The 20554-nt window shown below is 34.8% G+C and overlaps 1 protein-coding gene and 1 pseudogene across 2 annotated transcripts in view; both read left to right on the top strand.

The window, feature by feature from the left end:
- Positions 1-20554, top strand: part of LOC120773963 (SH3 and F-BAR domain-containing protein DDB_G0274695-like) — a 165217-nt gene that overhangs the window by 65536 nt on the left and 79127 nt on the right. Inside the window, exon 1 of one of the 2 annotated variants that reach the window (XM_040103198.1) lies at positions 15232-15311. The exons of the other annotated variant lie outside the window; for it this stretch is intronic. The gene's annotated coding sequence lies outside the window, so the exon portion shown is untranslated. Of the gene's footprint in view, positions 1-15231; positions 15312-20554 lie in introns of those variants that run through there. 2 annotated transcript variants of the gene reach the window in all.
- LOC120773962 overlaps positions 15233-20554 on the top strand; it is a 35621-nt pseudogene continuing 30299 nt past the window's right edge.

Raw genomic sequence — 20554 nt, 5'->3', positions numbered from 1 at the left:
TATATTTTGAAAGCTTTTATTAAAAAATTTTTATATATACGATTGCTAATTAATTTTTCTATCTTTTATAGGTAAGTTGAACATCACTTTTGGACATTTTACATAATACATATAATTCATACTAAAAAGCTATCTTGGAAACCACAATCAGATTTCTGTAAGTTTATTTTTAAATATCTTACACTGATTTTTACTATTTAACTGTTTGAAATAGTTAATATTCAATATTATTATGAATCAGTGAGCAATTATCTTTATCCGCCGAACTATGAGAGCAATATTCACCCTGGACGGTCATCGTTATTTTGCTGCTGTTTGCAAAACACGATGATTATTAGTCGAAGCGACTAACACAGCACGTCCAGGGTTAATTATATTTATCTAACAATGATTTATTTATGGCCATCTGACTATATCAATCAAGAAGGTGTCTCCTAAGAAGTAATATAGTGCACATTATAATTTACATACCATATTAGTTACCTTAAAGTCGAAAGCTCTGGAGTACTTTGCTTGCGTTCGTTTACATTCACTAGAAAGTTCTGGAATCTACTTTTACATAAAATTTGTTGCCTACCGTAGAAGTACACCCTACCATAGTAAAACACATTTTTTTTTGCAAAACTCCTTTTTTTATTCAACATAACATAACACCCTTCAAGAGTGATACACTGTTTATAAAGACGGACACTCCATCTTTTTGATACTACTTTTGAAGTACAATTAGTCTTTTGCTTCAAAATGGGCCTCAGTTTCGGCGATCACCTCGCCATTCAACCGAAATTACTTCCCAGCGAGCATTTTTCTGAGATCTGAGAACAGGAAATAGCCGCTGGAGTCCAGATCGGGATGCAGTTCATACCATAACTTTGCCATCTGACCACGCTTTGGAACGGGTTCATCGTGTGCAATCCACTCTGTGGACTGACGATTGGACTTCGAGTGAAATGATGGGGACATGTTTCATTCGTTGTTATAAATCGACGAAAAAAACTCGGATTTATTACGCTTGAACATCTCCAAACACCTCTCCGATCCATTATCTTGTCAGTGTTTTTGGATAAACGTGAGCTCGGGCGGCACCCACTTTGCACAGAGCTTTCCTATACCCAATTTTCATGAATTATATAATGTACACATTCGGTTAATATTCTTAGAATTGCTGATATCTCGAACAAATTCACTTTACACTCATCCAAAATTATTTAGCGGACTTTTTTGATGTTTTCGTCGGTCATCCACTGCGTTCACCGTCTTCGGTGCTCATTTTACTACGTCTAAGCTTAGCTTACCAATCCTTGATGGTTGATTTTCCTGGCTCAGTATCCGAACACTCGCTATCAAGCCAAGTTTTTGCACTTGTCTTGTCCCTTCAAAATACAATGTTTTATCACGGGGTTCCCTTTTGTCCATTTTTTTCACAATAATAAAAGTTACTTCACTGAAAATTATAGAATGCAATCTTTCTGTTAAACCTTCTAACAGTATATTACATAAATTAAAGAAATTTTAAATTATTTTCAAGTGTTTACTAAAGGAGCTATCCATACATATCTTCGAACCTCCATCTCACATAAATACATATGAATATTGTTCAGTTGCAGTGAAGAGGACCGATAGATTCCGGGCTTGACTGCCATTAGTATCTCGAAATATAAATCTACGTAGTATCTTATAGGAGTCGCTAAGTCCACCGCTTCTTTTGTGGTGATTATTTTAGACTGATATATGTAAACTTATATACCTAAAAGATCTTATCTCATCTGATTGTATCATTTCTGACTTCTCAATATTTTTCTTATTGAAGTATAATTGCATTTGGCTAAAAGGTCATGTGGAACTACTAAGAGCTATGTTTTGCACTGCATCGACCTGTTGAACTGGGTTATTTTTATGCTTCATATACCCAGGAGATGTGATCCGACTGGCAGTCTCAGTTGGCAAGTTCACCTATGTATAATAAATAAGCCACGACTTCTTAATAAGTTTTGCGTATTATTAACCAGACTACTTAACCTTTCCTATAATTGTTTGAAGTCGCAGAACTTGACATACATAATTGAACACTAGACTACATATATGTATGTATTATAGGTGTCACATATGTAAGTCTGTGAAATAATTTTGAATATTAGATCATAATTGAAAATTTCTCAGAGCGTGGGGGAGTACTTGTGTCACTGCTTGTGTAACCACAAAGTAGCACCTGACTACTTAATCACTTGAAATCTAAGTCCACACATTCATATGTCCCTATATATACAAATTTATGTTTGTAAATACCCAGAACTCCAACAATGCACTGCGAATGAGCGCAGACATTTGTCTAATTGCCGCTGGGACAGACAAAACTTCTCGACTAGACAATCAATTGCAGTCAAAAAGGCATGAATGAAAAACTTTTGTAAAGAAATGTGCAACGCACGTGTGTCTGAGTCAAAGTTACTGCCTTTGCGAACATATGTGTATGTATGTATTTGCATAAATGCAAGCTCAGTTCCATTGTGCAGCCAATTTTATGGGCTAAAAGACATCAAGACGACTTGCAAAGCGAGCAAGAACAATAAACAAACAAACAAAAATGGCATAAAATAAAGCGGCAAACTGGTTTGAGCGTGCAATATTGAGACAACTTTTACGGTTAGCATGAATGGAAGGCTGTAATGGCATAGCTTGGGCCACACATCTGTTTACATACATCCATAGATGTCTGCGCTACTAAACAACCCAGCCCAAACTGTTAACTAAAGCCATTATGACACTGGCAATTATGAACGTGCCACAGTGCCCTGCAACGCCAAGTGGTAACAAAAACAACAACATATGCAACCATAAGACTTGCCGCTTATAAACGAGTGCGAAAATGAGGCATGAATGTGCGAGGTGGCGTTAGTAAGATCGTTTGTGCCGAACGTATAGCGTATCGTTGTAGCGGGATAATTGAGCCATTAACAACACATTACCGGTTAATACCACATATGTACAGTATACTTGGGTATGCATACCACAAAAAGTTAGAAAACTTCAGTGAACTTAACTTTTTATGTTCGCTTAGCGTCCGCTTTAAAGTGTTGATCAGCTGTTTGTCTTGCTGTTAATTACAGACCAACTTAGATGCTGAAGTCAAAATGTTTATTTTGTTTAAAAGTATCATTACGTACATACATATTAACTACATTAGTGATCTCTGAAGAAATCATTTTTATTAGAGAATTTAGATAAAATTAATGTTGTTGTTGTTGTGGTAGCAGCATATTGCACCTCCCAAATCAGTCAGTCAGATGGTTACATTTATACCAAATAAATTTTGTCCTCCTTTTCACTGAGTAGATTCAAATGACTTGAATATTAACCTATGGTGGTTTCATGTTCTCACACTTAAGCAGCAGGCTCCCCCGCTTTAGAGGCTTCAAAAAATCGATTTTTTTAGAATTTTTTTGGGAGGGAAAGAAATAATTTATTAAAGCGAAATTTCAAGGGTTTAGTTTTATATTTAAACATCATTCGAAAATTTTTTGGATACAAAATCTTTGATATTCTGGCTTTGGCAAGCAATTGCCCGATGCTTTCCCATATGTATTTGTCGGACGGTGGGCAGGATGCAGGTCGCAATTTCTATCGGAAACAAAAAAATCAAAGAGATTCATATTTGTTAATAACGTATCTTCTAGTTAAACTAAGAAATTTTCAAAAAAAAAGTGCAAAATTTTACAATTTTGTAAAAATTGAAAAATAAGTGGTTTTTGACCAAAAAATTTGACTTTATGTTGTTTAAAAATATGTTCAAACTTGATTTTTCTTAGTTCTTTTTTTAGTTTAAATAGAAGATATTTTAATGCCAAAGATAATACACTTTGCTCCAATTCCATACGACGTTTAATTTTTTTTCTATCCTGACCGCCAATTAAGAAGAATTGTAAAAATGAAAAACGAAGAGAAATTGCGCGTCAAAGCTTTCGCTTTCTCCCCATTTCGAATTCCAATCTATAACTTTGGGGATATATTCTTAGACAATTTTTAAAGAGATTTAAACAAAAAAAAAACGATTTTTTGAAGCTTCTAAAGCAGGCTCCCCCCTTAAATTAAATTATAAATTATATCAAACTATTCAAAAATAAATAAAAAAAATCAATTTTGCTAAAAAAACCATTTGTTCTGTTTTTTTTAAGTCCTGTTTACTTTGGAAAGCACCTTGTAGACATGTGGAATATGCAGCACTTGTTAATGCCGTCGAAAGCGGCTTTGAAATCGACATAAAGGTGATGGGTGTCGATCGGTTTGTCAAGTAATGGCTCATATCACTTTTGCAAAGACTTTTTTTCCAATATATTTCTGATCTGTGTCTAAAATACTTTTGTCTTTATATGTTTTTAGCTTTGGTGATTAGCAAATAGTTCTTGTCCGAAAATATTATTTTAAAGACCAACACAAGAGACGCTATATTAACTTGACTTCTTATTTAAAGAAGCCGTTGAATTGTTTAGCTGCGGAGAATAGAGTGATCCAACTTTCAATGCTCTTAGAAATTATTTAATGATGCTCGTTTGTACATACGTATGTACATATTGTAATATGTACATATGTATGTATATTGAATGTTGCAAGTATAGGCCCAGTTTGTGTTCGTAATAAACTTTTGTGATTTATTTTTGTCTACAAAGCGGTTAATGTCTGCAAAAACAACAACTGCCACATAAAAATAATTCTAATTGCTCAGCCATTCACATAAAGCAGAACGAGCAAATAATTGCGCAGTATGCGTCAAGTAGCTGTAAATGGTGTGTTGCAAATACTCGCACATATATTCACCAAACATTTTAGCCAACTCGAATACAAATAGTTGTTACTCGCAAGACACATAAAATATTCGCCAGCCAACTATTTTCGAATACCGTTGCACGCATCGCCAACAAATCTCACAGCAAGTGCAACAAACCCATTGCCACAACTGCAGCTGGTGCATGCAATCGCAGCTACGCTCGTTAGAAAAGTTGCAGCAAAACGAACGAAAATGTAAACAAAAACAAAAAAGAAGACACATCAGAATCACATGTGTGTGAGCAACACCAAAAAAACCTGGTGAACTCGACAAAAGCCACATCCGAAATGTGCGGCAACAGTTAGAAACGGAACAATTGTTGTTGACAGCATGCTCACCGCTTTGTTGTTGCTGCTGTTGCTTTTGCTTTAGCATCCGCACTGTGCAATATGGGCGCAAGTGTGTTGCAATGCCAAAACAAATGGCATCAACGGCATCGCATGCGAGCAACAGGTGTAATTGGCGGTCTTGGGCATATGCGATTGCAATTCCACTTTTGTTGTTGTTGGTATTATTACATTTTGCTGTTGCCTTTGAGATGCTGCGTCGCAGATAGCAGGCATTTCATTGCGCATGTGCGACCGTCTGTTTGAAGTGGAGTGATGAGCTTGCGGACACGGCAAAAATTTTTAGAATATGGTTGATAAAAATTATTCGCATGATTTTTCATTCTTTGTGTGAAAAGATCACAACTGAATTGACAAAATACCCTGAGCTATTGAGATCGCTTTAAACCTAAAAAAAAAGAAAGAAAATCTCTTAACTTCGGCTGTAACGAAGCTAAAATATCCTACACGGCTGCATTTCATATAGCTTAAAAAGGTATACACACATCTTTATCTTGATTGTGATCGAAAAGTTTGTATGGCAGCTATATCCTATAAAGGTCCCACATCAACATTTCCGATAAAAAAACAGCTCCTTAGGGAGTGCATACACAAAATTACAGATCGATATCTCAAAAGCTGATGGACTAGTTTGCATATACATAGACTGAGAGACAAAACTGCCTAAATCGACTCAGCTCGTCTGACTGATCATTTATCATTTTAAAGGTTCCCCGACGTTCTCTTCTGGGTTTCACCAACTTCTTGACAAAACTTAATATACCCTCTTTAGAGTAGAATTATATGAGTTCAATATATGTATACTACTCTACTATGAATATTTTACGGAAAGAATTCCAAAACTGAGTTGGGTTTAGATAGTTTTTAGTTTAATATTTTAAGAAGATCTAAATAAACTCGTGTATATTCTTATCCTTAAACCAATTTTGGGTCTATACAAGTCGAATTCTTTAAAGATACTCTTTTACTCTCTTTTTTTATACAAATAAAATTGTGCATAGAAGATGGCTGTGTTTGGAGTGTCTTTTTTATATAAACCTTTTGTGGTCCTCAAATTTGGTCTAACTTATGTTGAACGCTTTGACTTCATACCGTATAATTGGGATATTAAGTCGCCGAATTAAGGTCCGGCCTTTACCCGCCCCTCGAACCTGCGAGGATAATGTGGATAGGAAAAGGCGCATTAGTATAGGGGCAGTAGGATTTTTTACGAATGGCTCAAGGGTTGAGCGGAGAATGGTGTTGGTGTTAATTGTCGGGAACTGTACATCAATTCCAGCGTCAGACTTCCTGACTGTAGCGTTTTTCAAAGCGGAGCACATACTCGTTTATTGAAGCGATTATCCACTCAAATTGTAGAGCGTCAATAATAGCTTTGAATTCATTGGAATTCCAGTCATGTTGTTTCCTTTTCATTGGGGCCGTTTTTTTTTACATGGCAGGTCCCAAACTCAGCGCGCAACCCTGGATAGGAATTGTTCACCTTCTCACTTTAGCTCGCCTTCAAACGAGTGTTTTTTGGCTACCTCGAGAATACTTGGTCTAAGACCGGAAGACGTGAGTTGCTTGAGCCATATGTAAAACAATCGTTTTTGCCCACTCCCACTCAGAGAACTATCCTCACTTGTGTGAAATCCTGCAAATGACTCCATCTTGGATAAAAACACTCCAGTTCTTAAAGTATTCGACACAGAACCCGCCGGGAGGAAGACTCCACTCCGTTGGAAAGACCAGGTGGACAAGAACCTGGCTGGAACCTTTAAATCTCCACTTTGTTCTCCGTTGTAAACTCGGCTATAACCGTATAAGCGGTATCTACACCAATAAAGAAGATGAATGCTTAAGCGAAATCGTAGGTTAGTTGCCTGATGATGATGATGAGCTTTTCCTTGCTAGTTAAACGCCGCAGTCATTGGAGTGGAAACGGTTCGGAGCACCAATGGCCGCTTGGGGTGCTATTGGATAACTTGATCTGGCAAGGTTAAGCTTCTTCTAATTTTTAATGGATATATGACTGTAGTCATTTATTGTTATTATTATTTTTTGTTTTAGAAAATACTGTTCATAATCAGTCCAAGTGCGTTCCTTTCTTGGTATCAACCTTATTACCTAACCTAACCTAGAAGCCTTCTCGGCGCTTGAATTATTCTCAGTGCATTAAAGCATTTCCACTTGTAGCAAATTGTAGGCTAAGAACCGTTGTTTTCGTTGACTGTTATTGCTATTGTTGTTTTCCTTCTGCCTGCTGTCATTCACATTGAGATTGTGGAGTTTTCGTACGACGTGGCGGCATGTGATGCAAGCATGTCAACGGATTTCCATTAATTGCTAACACAGCGTATGCCATGAGTTGCTTGCAACTGCTAAGTGTGGCAGCAGCAGCTGTTACGGTTGACATTTTATTCTTGTTATACAAAATCACGCTTGAATTTTGTTGCTGGGTGGCTTCCTGAGCTGTCACTTTAACTGTATTAATTTGAATTAAATTTAAATATTTTTTGAGAACTTCATATTGTATAGAAATAGAGGCGCAGCTCTATCTAATGTGGCTAATCTATGCAAATTTGGTGTACTGATACGATCAGCTGTTAGGCTGATGGAAAAAAATTAATTAAATGTTCAACCTTGTGAAGTTGATCTTTGACATTTAATTTACATGCGTTGTGTGTTTTATTTTATGCGCGCAGCTGTATTTATTTAAAGTAGCTTTTTTCAACTTCAAGTATGTATATTTAAAAACCGCATAAACAAAGTGACTGTCATTCTTAGATTAAAAAAAAAACAAAAAAAATTTTGAGATTCTATTAATATGAACAATACTGTATAATCGCAAATTTTTAACATATACAACTTCAAATGAACACGAGAGGATATAGGAAATAATATTTATCGATTTGGGTTTGATGCACAGTTTAAATGGAACAGTCCGCATCAAATTTGATCATGAGTCAATACCTCACTTTCCAATTATTTGCATTCTGCGCTAATTAAATTGTGGAAAATCTATAAGAAAAATTCCATTCAATTATTTTCTAGATCTAGATCTGTACATATACATTCATCAATTGCCTTAATAGTATTCCTGCACCTATGTACATATTCATCATGTACAATTACTTTTATATTCCTCCAAGTTACACCTGAGTAATTTGTCTACTGTGCTACTTTTATCTTGAAATTTCCTTTGCCATTTGTATACACCACAACTTCTCATGTGCAATTAAATTTAAATTTCGCCAATTATCATGTACGTATGTAGTTCTGTCTGCAGAATGTGAGCCAACATTTTTAGTCACACTTTTCCCAACCAAAGCTTCTTCTCTTTCTTTTCGCCAAGCGCCGCCATCAAAATGTTTTGCATTTTTTCTCAATGCTGAGAAAATTTATTGGAAAGTCCAAATCGCTTATTGACGAATTGCAATTACAGTTCCTGGAAAATTCGATACACTTTGGCCTAGTAAGCTCCTTCAATTCTACGTACATACATACATATGTATATGCACTTTACTGGCCATCGCTTAGCTTCCTAAAAAAGCAATAAAGGAGTCAAACATTTCATTGCGGTTACTTATTTTTATACCCTGTACAAAGTATATTAAGTTTGCCAAGAAGTTGGATCGATCAACACCAAAGTAACAAGCACTTCATAAAATATCGTTTTTCCTATTTAAATAACCTTAATTCGACTTGAAGGTTCAAGCAACGAGACCAGAATGAAAAAGCGAAACGTTTTCCGTTGCATATATTTTATTTATAACTGCCTTAATATATTTGTGGTAAGCACAAAACGCTTATTCGTTCGAAGAAGATCCGGAGATCCACCCTTTAGGTGTTTATGAGAAGGAAGAATATTTGTCCAATAATTTTATTAAGGATTCATAGATTTTTTTGATCAACTCTAACACCTAATCTAACGTATACGTATAATTGCTATAAACAATGTACCTGTGAAGGGTATTATTGCTTCGGTGCAGCCGAAACCAAATTTTTTTCTGGTTTTTTAGTATCATTTTCACTCATTTCATTAATATTGCAAATTGAAATACCGCTTCTTCTAATGTGTAATGCAAATGTTACTAATGGTGGCCATTATTGCGAAGGCGCTTAATTGGTTATTGAGTTTTGAGGTAGAAGATATAGATAAAGTGGACTCAGTTTCTAAAGTATTAAAAGTAGGAAGAGAGAAAATAAAGAAAAAAATTCAAGACAAATTTAAGACTCAAAATAAATAATTTGAAATAAACTAATTCATGGACTGACTTCAAATATTTTCGTTACCCAACAGTATATGCACGAAGATACTAATTTTTGTTAAGATATCTTCCATGTTGACCGATATATAACGGGTTTTTCAATAAGAGCGCTACAAAAAAAAAATCAATGAAATTCTTTATTCCTGTGAAAGTACATTCGATTTCATTATGTATAGAACTCGATTTCTATTTGTATGGCCACCACGGGCACGCTTGCAAAAGTCCGGACATAGAACCCAATTTTCGACGGTTTTCAAGCATAAATCGTCCGATACTGCTGCAATTTCATGTTCGATATTTGTATCATAGACCATAGCTCCACAGGAAATAGTCTAACGGCGTCAAATCGCACGACCGAGGCGGCCAATTGACTGGGCCATAACACGTTAACCAAACTTGGTTTTCAATAAATCAATTGTGATATTCGCTGTGTGGCTTGTGGCACCGTCTGTTGGAATCACATATTGTCAAAGTTCATATCATCCAATTCGGGTCAAAAATATTCGTTTATCCTTGAGCGGTAGCCATTCCCATTTATGGTAACGTGCCGGTCTTGATCATCACGGAAGAAGTACCGCCGGCTCATAAACCGCACTCAACCGTAATTTTTCGGGTATGCAATGGTAACTCATGAAGTACGTGTGGATTGCTGCCTGACCAATAACGTATATTTTGCTTATTGATGAAGCCATTCAACCAGAAGGGAGCCTTATCTCTGAAGATGAGTTTTCGTTGAAAGTCCGGATCATTATCAAGTTGCTCAGCCCAATTCACAAACATACGAGGATTCTCGTGGTTAAGCGGCTTCAGTTCTTGCGTCAATTTGATCTTGTAAGGATGTAGGCCAAGATCTTTTCGCAATATTCGCCACGACTACGTCACAGAGATGCCCAACGCTTTAGAACGACGTATGAGAGACTGACTTCGGTCTTCCTCAATTGATGCGCTAGCGGCAGCAATATTCTCAACACTGCGAGCACTTCTTTGCCTCACTGGCACGGGAACATTTAGTACTGTGTCTGTGGCTTCAAATTTTTCCACTAGATGCTTAATTGTTGATTTGACAGGACGATTATGACGACCATAAATTGGACCTAGTGCCCTTAAAGTTGAGGCCACTGACTCCGAATTTCGGTAGTAAAATTTAATAGTTTCGATTCGTTGTCCGTATCGTGTATCTTTTCATGATGAAATGGCATACCTTACTGAAGAGAAATGTCAGAAGAACGGGAAAAATATATGCAAAGCATATAAATGTGTTTATTCCTTGCAGTTACACTTAATACTTGCTGTTAAGAGTAGTCGCTCTTTTAATAGTTTGTATGGGAGGTGGACGTGTTTACTATCTGATTTCACCCATTACTTTCCTTTCAGAAATACTTCAAAATTTGTTTTCACAATACACATCCCTGTCTTAAACCAGCGTTTTGAGTTTTTCAAACTCTCATCTCTTAAAGATTTTATCTCTAAGAAATTGTATGGTTGTTTCATGAATTTTATGTATTAAGTTTTTTTGTTTTGACACTCGCTTACTTAAAAATCGATTTCGCAGGAATAATAATAAATTATTCGATATGTTCTTCATTAATTGTCATTTTTACGGCTTTCTTGAAATACTTAAGTACGCATTTAATTAAATGATTTACTGAATTTGAACTGAAGTCCAGCATATTCTCAAGCTGTTCAACTTTATTGTGACTGGCTGATGGCTTGTAGGCAAAAAAACAATGAATTTCCGAAACAGCTGTGTACACGAATAAGTAAATTTGTAGGTATGTGTATACATATGTATGTAAATATATCTGAAAAAGGTACAAAATCGAAATTTTACAACTGCAATGCCCTAACTCGGTATTTGCGAGTTGTTAACTTCAAACATACAAAGCCGCGGTGTCTTAAAAAGAAAAATGAGTTGAAGCATGTGACAAACGAAAATATCAGACAATTTCATCGCGTAATGGAATCTCAAAAGCTAAAGAAATTCCTGATTCCAAGTTTCTGTTTCCTTAATATTAAATATAGGCTTTATGTCTCTAAAGCATAGTTATTATGATTTATTTCCGATAAATTGTTGATTAGTTCATGACTCTGTGCAACACACGGTATAGTAATCTATATTATTTGTTATTTATTTATTAGTATAAATAAGTAAACAAATGCACTCCTCCAACTTCACAGCGTTACTGCTTTATTTGGTCACATTTGCTCGTACTTCTTGTTTGTCGCTCTCATAACTTATAAACCGCTATCTCAGATCGCGGTATGAAAGTTAAGCGCACAAGAAAATGTTGCAAGAAAAATTGTCCAGAAAAGGCGATGGTGGTAAACCAACACAAGAGCTCGATTGCATTCAATGCGTTTAGGGCGAGGGGTGGGCGTATTGGTGCACCTATAGGCGGATTGCTACCTATAAGATACATTGCAATGATATACAGAAATATAAATACATATTTTCTATTTCTTTATTTAATGCTCTAACATATGTCTGTACATACACATATGTATGGTTGTTAACAGATATGCGCTTATATGGGCAGGTCCATTAAAAACCGGTTGCTATCAATAAAAGGGTTAAATAATTTTATGTGTGTGCTTGTGCGGTGGGAAAAAAGTACCGATAAATGTTTGTTGTTGTTTTTACTTACTTATAAAAAAATATGAATTTGTATCTAATCGAAAGGGAATTTGCTTGAGTATGTTCATATATACTGCTATGTGGTTGTTTATTTGGTAAAGTTGAGTGATTAATTTTGTTCTTGTTTCTGAGCTTCGATCCAGAAGCCTTTTATTCAGACATATTGAGGGTGCCTTGCTTGAAATTTTGCTTCTTATTTGGAAATCATGAAATTGCATCTGAAGAGAAAGTCGTTTGCCATATTTAAAAAATCAATTAATGCGTCCCATATGTGATCTAGAAAAGGGTACCCTCTTGTACAAGGAAACGACCTTCTCTTTACGAAGTAAAAAATATTGAGTTAGGTTAGGGTTAGAATAAAAGATCGATCCATAAACCGATCCCATTTGAACAGTCGAAAACTCGGTTCCATTGTGATACCTTAGTAGAACTTTTACTGATTGAAGTAAAAAATATTGGGTTAGGTTAGTGGTAGGCGAAAAGATTGATCCAAAAACCAATCCCACTTAAACAGCTGATACCTTAATACTACTGGAATTGAACGAAAAGACTCAAAAATCCATAAAGCGCTATGATCCTACTAAAATTGTTTATTCAGCTGATATTAATTCCAACTATTTCATTCGCATTCATTTTCTAAGAGCTGGACAATGGAGGAAGAAGTGTCTGGATATTTCCACCTCAACTTCCCCCGTAGACCTTTGACAGTTAGTGCTCGACAAAATTTTCAGCCGCCTTTTGGGCAAAGACCAATAAAGCACCTATGATTGCGGCAAGATAAAGTGTACAGAGAGCAAGTAGTTCAGTGGATATCTTGTGTTCCGTGGGAGGCCAGTAGGAACTCGCAGTCTCACAGGAAGTAGTTGTTAACTAGCGCTCACGCGAAGTCCAGAGGTCCAGAGCTAGAAGTCAAAAGGACAACAGAGACTCAATTCATTCCCAACCCGATTTAATAAGAAGAAAGATGCACTTAGGGCTACCGATTCAACAATTTCTGTTCACGTGAGGATATTCGCGTTGCCAACATCAGTGAAAACCACTTATTCAATGTATCTCACAACCTTTTCATATGAACGGTTCAGTATGCAAATAGGGAATAAGTGAGGTCAAGGTCAGTTGGACATAAAATTCGGATGACTCTGGTAAAAAAATTTCACTACTATTCACAAAGAATGCACTGAATGATCAATTTGTCTTCTAAACAGATATCAAGTGACATCCATTAAAAGAAGTCAAATCATTGAGTTAAGGTTTACCAACAAAGAAGAAGATAATTAATATTTTCTCCGCAACACCCGAGCGCACCCAAGAAAAATTCTCTTGTATTCTTATTCCTTTCTTTTTAAGAAAGCGCGCTCCTAATTAATTTTTTTTCCGTGTACACCACGTTAATTTATTTTATCTCTCACTTATTCGACGCTTTGATAATGCTTGCTGCCAGTCACCAGCTCGCTGCGGTGTTTTAATCAGCAGTTTACACCTGAAAGCATTTCTTATCATTCGTTTCGCTCAGAACTGTTGTTGTTATTATTATAAATATGAAATTTGTTTTGGTGCGCTCGCAATTTATGGCAAGAGTTAATTTTAGTCAAATGCAATGAGAGCGAGAGAGCGCAAAAAATAATAAAAATAAACGCCGCACATGTCAACAGAGACAGACAGGCTGCCAAACAGTCAGACTGTTCACATGGGGAGTACCTGCAGCAATCAGCAAACGCATGCACCACATGGGACTAAAATACTCAAAGAAACACACACAGTGCATTGTATTTGTTTTGGCTCTCTCACTCGGCCAGTGAGTTGCGCTGTTGTTGTTCGACACTGTTTGTTTTCCACATGTGCCTCTGCAAGTCCGTGACTTTTTTGCTGTCAGCTGCATTTTCTGCTCGCTCTGTTTTATTTTGTTGTGTATTTTCATTGCGTTTTCTGCTTTGTTGCGGCTTTTCTGCGATGTTTTTCCTCAGCACCGCAACGTGGGGATGCGAAAGAACACAGGTAGACGCTGGCCGTTGAGAGTCAACCAGAGTCAGCATGCGATGTCAACTGAGCCATAAGCAACCGGCGATTTTGTTGGTGCGCGCGGACAGATTCGATTCGACTTTTCAGCTGTTCAGATCGTTGTCGCGGAGGAAAATTCAGTAAAACAGTTTGTGGTTGGGGGAGAGAAAAATTGTATATGATACTTTTTCGGTCTGCGTGTGGGATGTTTTCCGAAAAACTTTAAGACCATCAATAAAAAGTGTGTTTAAATATAGAAAATAGAAATGTCACAACGTTGAAAACAGTGAAACGAAAAGGAATTTAGTGAAAAGTAAATAAAAGTGGGCGACGCAGGATTAAAATGATCGAAGAGTTGCGCGACTGGGGGGAACTCGACCAGAGTGGATGCTAAATATTTAGATAAATTAAGAAAGTGAAGAAAATACGAAAAATTGATGTGGGTGCTGAAAAATATGTCCAAGTGAATTTGTGAGAAAAAAATAGTAGAAAATTATTAAACTGAAAAAAAGAAAAAAATTACGAAATTAAAAAATAAATTAAATTTGTATTAAATATTATAATTACATTACTCAAAAAATCAATTTTCCAAATCTCTTATCATTTCGAAATAAAAAGTTATTGCGCAAAAAATATTGGCTGAACCCAAAATTGTGCCAGTGAAAATTGTGCGCCCTTTACCGCTTTGTCCAAGTGATAAAATAAATTATCAGCTCATTAACAGCTGCGCAGTTAAAGTATAAAGTGAATTTCGTGAAAAAATATTTATTTTGTATTTTGTTCATGTTATTAATATTTATATTGTGGAAAAATGCATTGGAACGCCAGACAACCGGTTCGTGCGCTTGACAATTGCAATTAGCCTGTGTGTTCATAAACTACTTACAACAACAACAAAAAACCACATAAAACTAAATAAACAACAATAAAAGTTAAAAGCAAACGTTTTCAAATAGCCTGACATAACCAAAAGAAAACAAATAAAAATCTACGCGAAATAAAACGAGGGAAATGTAAGCAAAGCGACAGCAAAATTCGAAAATTAATTATTCAAAAAATATCAATAAATAGTTTCGACCTTGTAAGAGTTATTTGAAATACTTTTTCCACTAAACTGCATATTAATTAAACGAATTAAGTGAGCTATCACAAAATATTTATTACAAAGTGTCGACGAAATTTGTGTTCGCCAGCGTTTTGTTGAGAGCAAGCAGCATTTGGGGAAGCCCTTTTAAATTCAGAAAACACAAGCAGCACAAGTAAATACACCACATATATTTTCTTTACGACAAATACTAAATATTTTGCTATTTTTATGAACTGATGTGCAGATAGTTTAGTGTTTTTGAATATAACAATATTATATAAGTGTTGGTTGCAAAGAAAAAAATTGAGCAAGAAAATGCTGAAAATATCTAAAATATATATTTTGGTGCTGACTTTTCAAATACCGAATTTTTTCTGATGAAATGCTTAGCAATTTAGCTTCTTATTTAAACTGACTTTAGACACTTGTTTGTAAAATCATGTGATATCAATTCTGGACCCAATAAGCTCCTTAGGTGCATAATTTATAATTTTAATTCTCAATCAAACACTTTTCATTTATAAAATTTAGATTTTGAACTTAAAAAACTGTACGTGCATACATATGCATATTTCCTACCATATATTAGTAAGAGAAATGCGCTGCTCCTATTAGTTTGATGAATGGAAGTGTTCGTTGGGTGCTGTTTTAAGTTTTATTTTTTTCTCATATAAAGAATGAAATATTTTATTGTTACAGACATACACTATTAACAAAGAAGTTCTGAAATTTTTGGAAAAAAATATTTTAAGCTCTGCCATTTCGACGCCATTTCCGTTATCCCTCGGGAAAAAATGCGCCCGCGTTGCCAGGATAACTTCTTATCATCATCTAAAGTGCAAAAAACGCGTTTTAGTTGCAACTTTAACTCAGAACTTGGACGAGGAAAAAAATTTGAAAATTTGATTTTTGGCAGACATTTTTACATAATGAAAATTTCGCGAAATTTTTTTCCAAATAGTTGTAATCGAAAGAAAATCCTTCACTCAAGTTTTTAAGAATTGTATCTCAAAGACTTGTGTAAAATTTCATGTAGATCGGTTGAGTAGTTCTCGAGAAATCTTGCCAACCGACTTCAAAAACACAGCTTCGAGAAAAATGCGTTTAAAGACAACGCCTAGCTAGCCACGAGTTCTCAAGGCTGTATCTCAGAAATTATTACTCGGATCAACTTGAAAATTTAGGACAATATTCTAGAGGTGTTGTAGAATTTGAAAATAAAAGACATAAAAAAATACATTTTTAAACCCGTAAATCCATGTAACCCCTTAGCGTTAAGTATAAGTAAATTATCAAACTTTTGCAAGTAGATGAACTATGTATTGTCAAAAATTTGCTTCTGATCATTCTATTCGTCAAGGGGTTTATTTTCCAAACGTTGGCCGCACTTAAGCCATGATTAGGCTCATTGCACTTACAAGTTTTAACCAATTCAGCGCCGTTCAGCAAGTGGATTGGTTCAGGTTGGACATTCGCAGATCTATTAATTTCTATCCTTTCATTCTCTGCATACTGCTTTACCAAGTTTCTGAAGCTGGAATCTTTGAGGTAGGTGCTCTGGGTTGATACCTGCAATGTTGCCTTGTTTCTTCTTAAAAGTAGAACCTTTTTTGTCTGTCCGCCATCAGTAGTATTCTAGAGTTTTTGTGTTATATATCCTGTGGTGTTAGTGTTCACCCTGATATGTTCCTCTAGAGTACATTACTTCGAGCAACGCTTTATGGAGCTGATTTCTATAGAACATCCTCCAGCGGGCCAAACCGGCTGCATGTTCCAAACGTTACTTTATATTTTTAATTAATTACCTTTCACTTGGAGAACTTTGCTTGAGAAGGGTGTGTAAGTTTTTTCCATATGCAGCTCCATTGATGGTATTATTTTAAACTACTTCACTTGGTTATTTCCAGTCCGGTCAGCTCAAAGTAGACCTAAATATGTACAGACATATGTATATTTGAAGGTTTAAATGAAAGTAATATCCTTCCATACTTTTATGTAAATTCAATTTTAGGACTTATTCACCAGATTTAAATTCGACTTAGATACATTTTGCAGATTACTTTTCTATTTTTTTTGTTTTTGTGTCAGAAATTTCCATCCCTCGTTCGTATTTCAAGTGGAACTTCTATTTCATATTCATTCCTTTTCTGTGTGTTACTAATCTCCACGAATACAAATAAATTAAGGTAAATACAGAGTTCTGAAGAAAGTTGTTTATCCTTCAGCATCTCTCAAATTAAATGTTTTGTAGTCGTTTCTGATCTATGCAAAGGCGTGGCAGGTGTGTGGCTGTTACCTGGCAAACCTAGAGAATAGCGCAATCAAATTTGGTCACTGTGTTTCTTTCTATCCTGTTTGTTGGGCAAATGTTAATAAGTACTCTGAATTTTTGGTAATTCTACTTTTAATCTTCCATTTGCTTTCAAAAAAAGTAGTGATTTGTGAAATCTGAAACTGGTCTGAATGGAACTAGTCCACTGATCTCCAATTCATAATGTTCATTTACCTTTTATTTAGTTCACATTTTCACTGAAACAATTTTCATTATAAACGCGCTGTTTAATAACCAAAAATACATATGTATGTAATTATATACTTGTACTTATACTTGTATATACATATACTTATATAAGTATATGTTTATACATATATACTTTGTATGGTAAATGTGGTCTAGAAAATTAATTTGTTATTGCGTGCTATTTCTGAATTGCAGTAGTTGTATAACAAATTTACGTTTATATACTAATTGTTTGGCTATTAAAAGCATTGATTCTAACATCTAGTGAATGTGATAGATCTGAATATGTGTACATATTTGTATACACATCAATATAATATATATGTCCAAATATGTATATGTATGGTATTAATGAATAAAATTACTTTGAATGCTCGTACGTGTTGTTATTATTATCGCCGTATCTGTTTTAAAACAATTTATGACCATTAAGAATGTTAGATGTTCTTGTAACCTCTTTTCATTTTTTTCAGTTGAAAAAAATATCTTCTAAACAAAATCTATTCAAATATTATTGCCATTAAATTTAAAAGTATTTCTCTTTTATTTCTGCTCAGATTTTTAGGGAAAAAGTGATAGGTATTTATGGAGGGTCTCTTTGATTTCGGTTGTTTAGCTCATCTGAAACTATAGGTTATAATTTTTTGATAAAAGCTACGCTAAAAGATTTAATTTTTAAACCACGATTATTAGAGAATTATTAACTTCGGCAAAGCAAAGCAATGAATATCATTAAAAGTAATCTAAATGGATCATAAATGGTCACGTTCCTCCGTAACTTTCTGAAAAATAATATCTCTGGCAACGTGCTGATGAAAATATATAAATACAAGTATATACACTAAAACGATTAGCAGTATTTCCGACAAGAAAAATATGCTATCAAAATTCAGCACTCGTTTAAGAGGTTACATGGGTTTCCTCGGGTAAAAAAAGTCTTTTTTCTATTTTTTTTCTCATATAAAAATGAAATATTTTATTAGAATTTTTTATTGTTATAAACATAAACTATTCCCAAAGAAATTCTGACATTTTTGGAAAAAATATTTTAAGCTCTGCCATTTCGACGCCATTTCCGGTGACCCCTCGGAAAAAAGATGTGCCCGCGTTGGCAGGATAACCCCTTACAGGATAATCTAAAGTGAAAAAATACGTGTTTTAGTTAAAACCTTAACTTAGAACTTGGACGAAGAAAAAACAAAAACTGAAAAGGGATTAAAAAAAATAAAATTGCATTGAAAATATCGAGAAATTCATCACAAAGACCTGTGTAAAATTTCATGAAGATCGGGTGAGTAGCTCTCGAGAAATCTGGCCAGCCGACTTCAATTTTGAACGGCGCAATTAGCCTAGTTAGCCTCGAGTGCACAAGTTCTCTAGGCTGCATCTCCGAAACTAATATTCGGATCAACTTAAAAATTTAGTATAATATTCTAGAGGTGTTGTAAACTTTAATAAGACAATAAAAAAATTCGTTGTTTTGAAACCGTAAACTCATGTAACCCCTTAAACAATGCTTGGACTTTCTACAAACGTCCATAAAAATTAAAGAAGTCTTATGTAAAACTCTTTAAAATTATGCAAAAACAATGTTAGAGCCCAAACCCTCTGGTTATATTTTAAGTGAAAAGGAACTAAATGCTTTTGAGGTACTCAATACATCATTAGTCCTCTTTGGACTTTAGCGCTTTCGAATTCTGAACACACAGTCATCGCATTTACATTGCCTCACTTAATAATATCTGCACTTTAAATAACTGAGTGATGCCTTTTTATAAATAATTGAACACCACTCTCGTGATAAGCCGCTCCTCTGCATTTTTTTAGAACAGCTCTGGCGTCATAACCAAAGCCAAATATAACTGATTAAACAAAAATTTACATACAGAATATGATAAAAAAACGAACACAGACGCAGACGTTGATGAATAATTAAATCGTCGGATTTGTGTTCGATCTCGTTTGAATCACATGTCATATATGCAAATTTTGATTCGCCGCTGGTTTACTTTAAATAAAGTTCCCAAGATAAGAACTTATGTCATTAAAGTGTGCTGAGCATTTCAAACGAAAATGAGTATTTGTGCTCTATACTGAAGACTTCCGCCTGCAAAAATATTTAGTTGAATATTTTAATTTGGGTGGAAATGAAGAAAAGTGCTAGAAAAGTACTGTAAGATTTGAGGATGTTGGGCAAATGCTTGCTTGTTTAATAAAGTCATCATTGAGTAAAATCTCATAGTCGTAATACAATTGAAATAGCTTAGAACAACTAATAGAACAAGAAATCAGCACCCGTTTTAATAGTATTTCCATTAAGGTAGTCTGGTAGTCTTTGAACTTTGGGATTCTTTGTAATATAAAATTCAAATGAGAATAGCAGTTTACGATTAATGGGTGATTAAAAAAGAAGTATATAAATAAATTTGCATATATGTATATACATATGAGTATATAATATTTACATTGCGTTTATTTTTGATCTCTCCAGTGTGTGTAGAAATTTCTCTAAGTAAAAAACATTACTAGTCAAAAAGATATTTTTGGTTTATATTGAAATAATTGGATCTATAAATTTTGATACGAGTACAATTTTTTATTTTATTTTTTTATATCCACAACTGGGTGAGTTAGCGCATTGGTTCCTCAGTTTTTGAGATATCGATTTGAAATTTTGCAAATGTCTTTTTCTCCTCAAAAAGCTGCTAAATCATTGGAATCGTTGATATTGAACCACTGTAGAAGATAGCTCTCATACAAACTTATCGATCAAAATCTAGTCCCTGTATGGAAAACTTTTTTATTTGACGAGATATGTACACGAATTTTGAACAGATTATTGTTCAAGGTAGCACTGCAATTCCCGAACACGGTTTTTTTTTGTGGGATTACTA

The sequence above is a fragment of the Bactrocera tryoni genome, chromosome 4, assembly GCF_016617805.1.
Source record: "Bactrocera tryoni isolate S06 chromosome 4, CSIRO_BtryS06_freeze2, whole genome shotgun sequence".
Classification (NCBI taxonomy): domain Eukaryota; kingdom Metazoa; phylum Arthropoda; class Insecta; order Diptera; family Tephritidae; genus Bactrocera; species Bactrocera tryoni.
The sequence above is the reverse complement of the archived record's forward strand: the minus strand, read 5'-3'. Positions and strand labels throughout refer to the sequence as shown.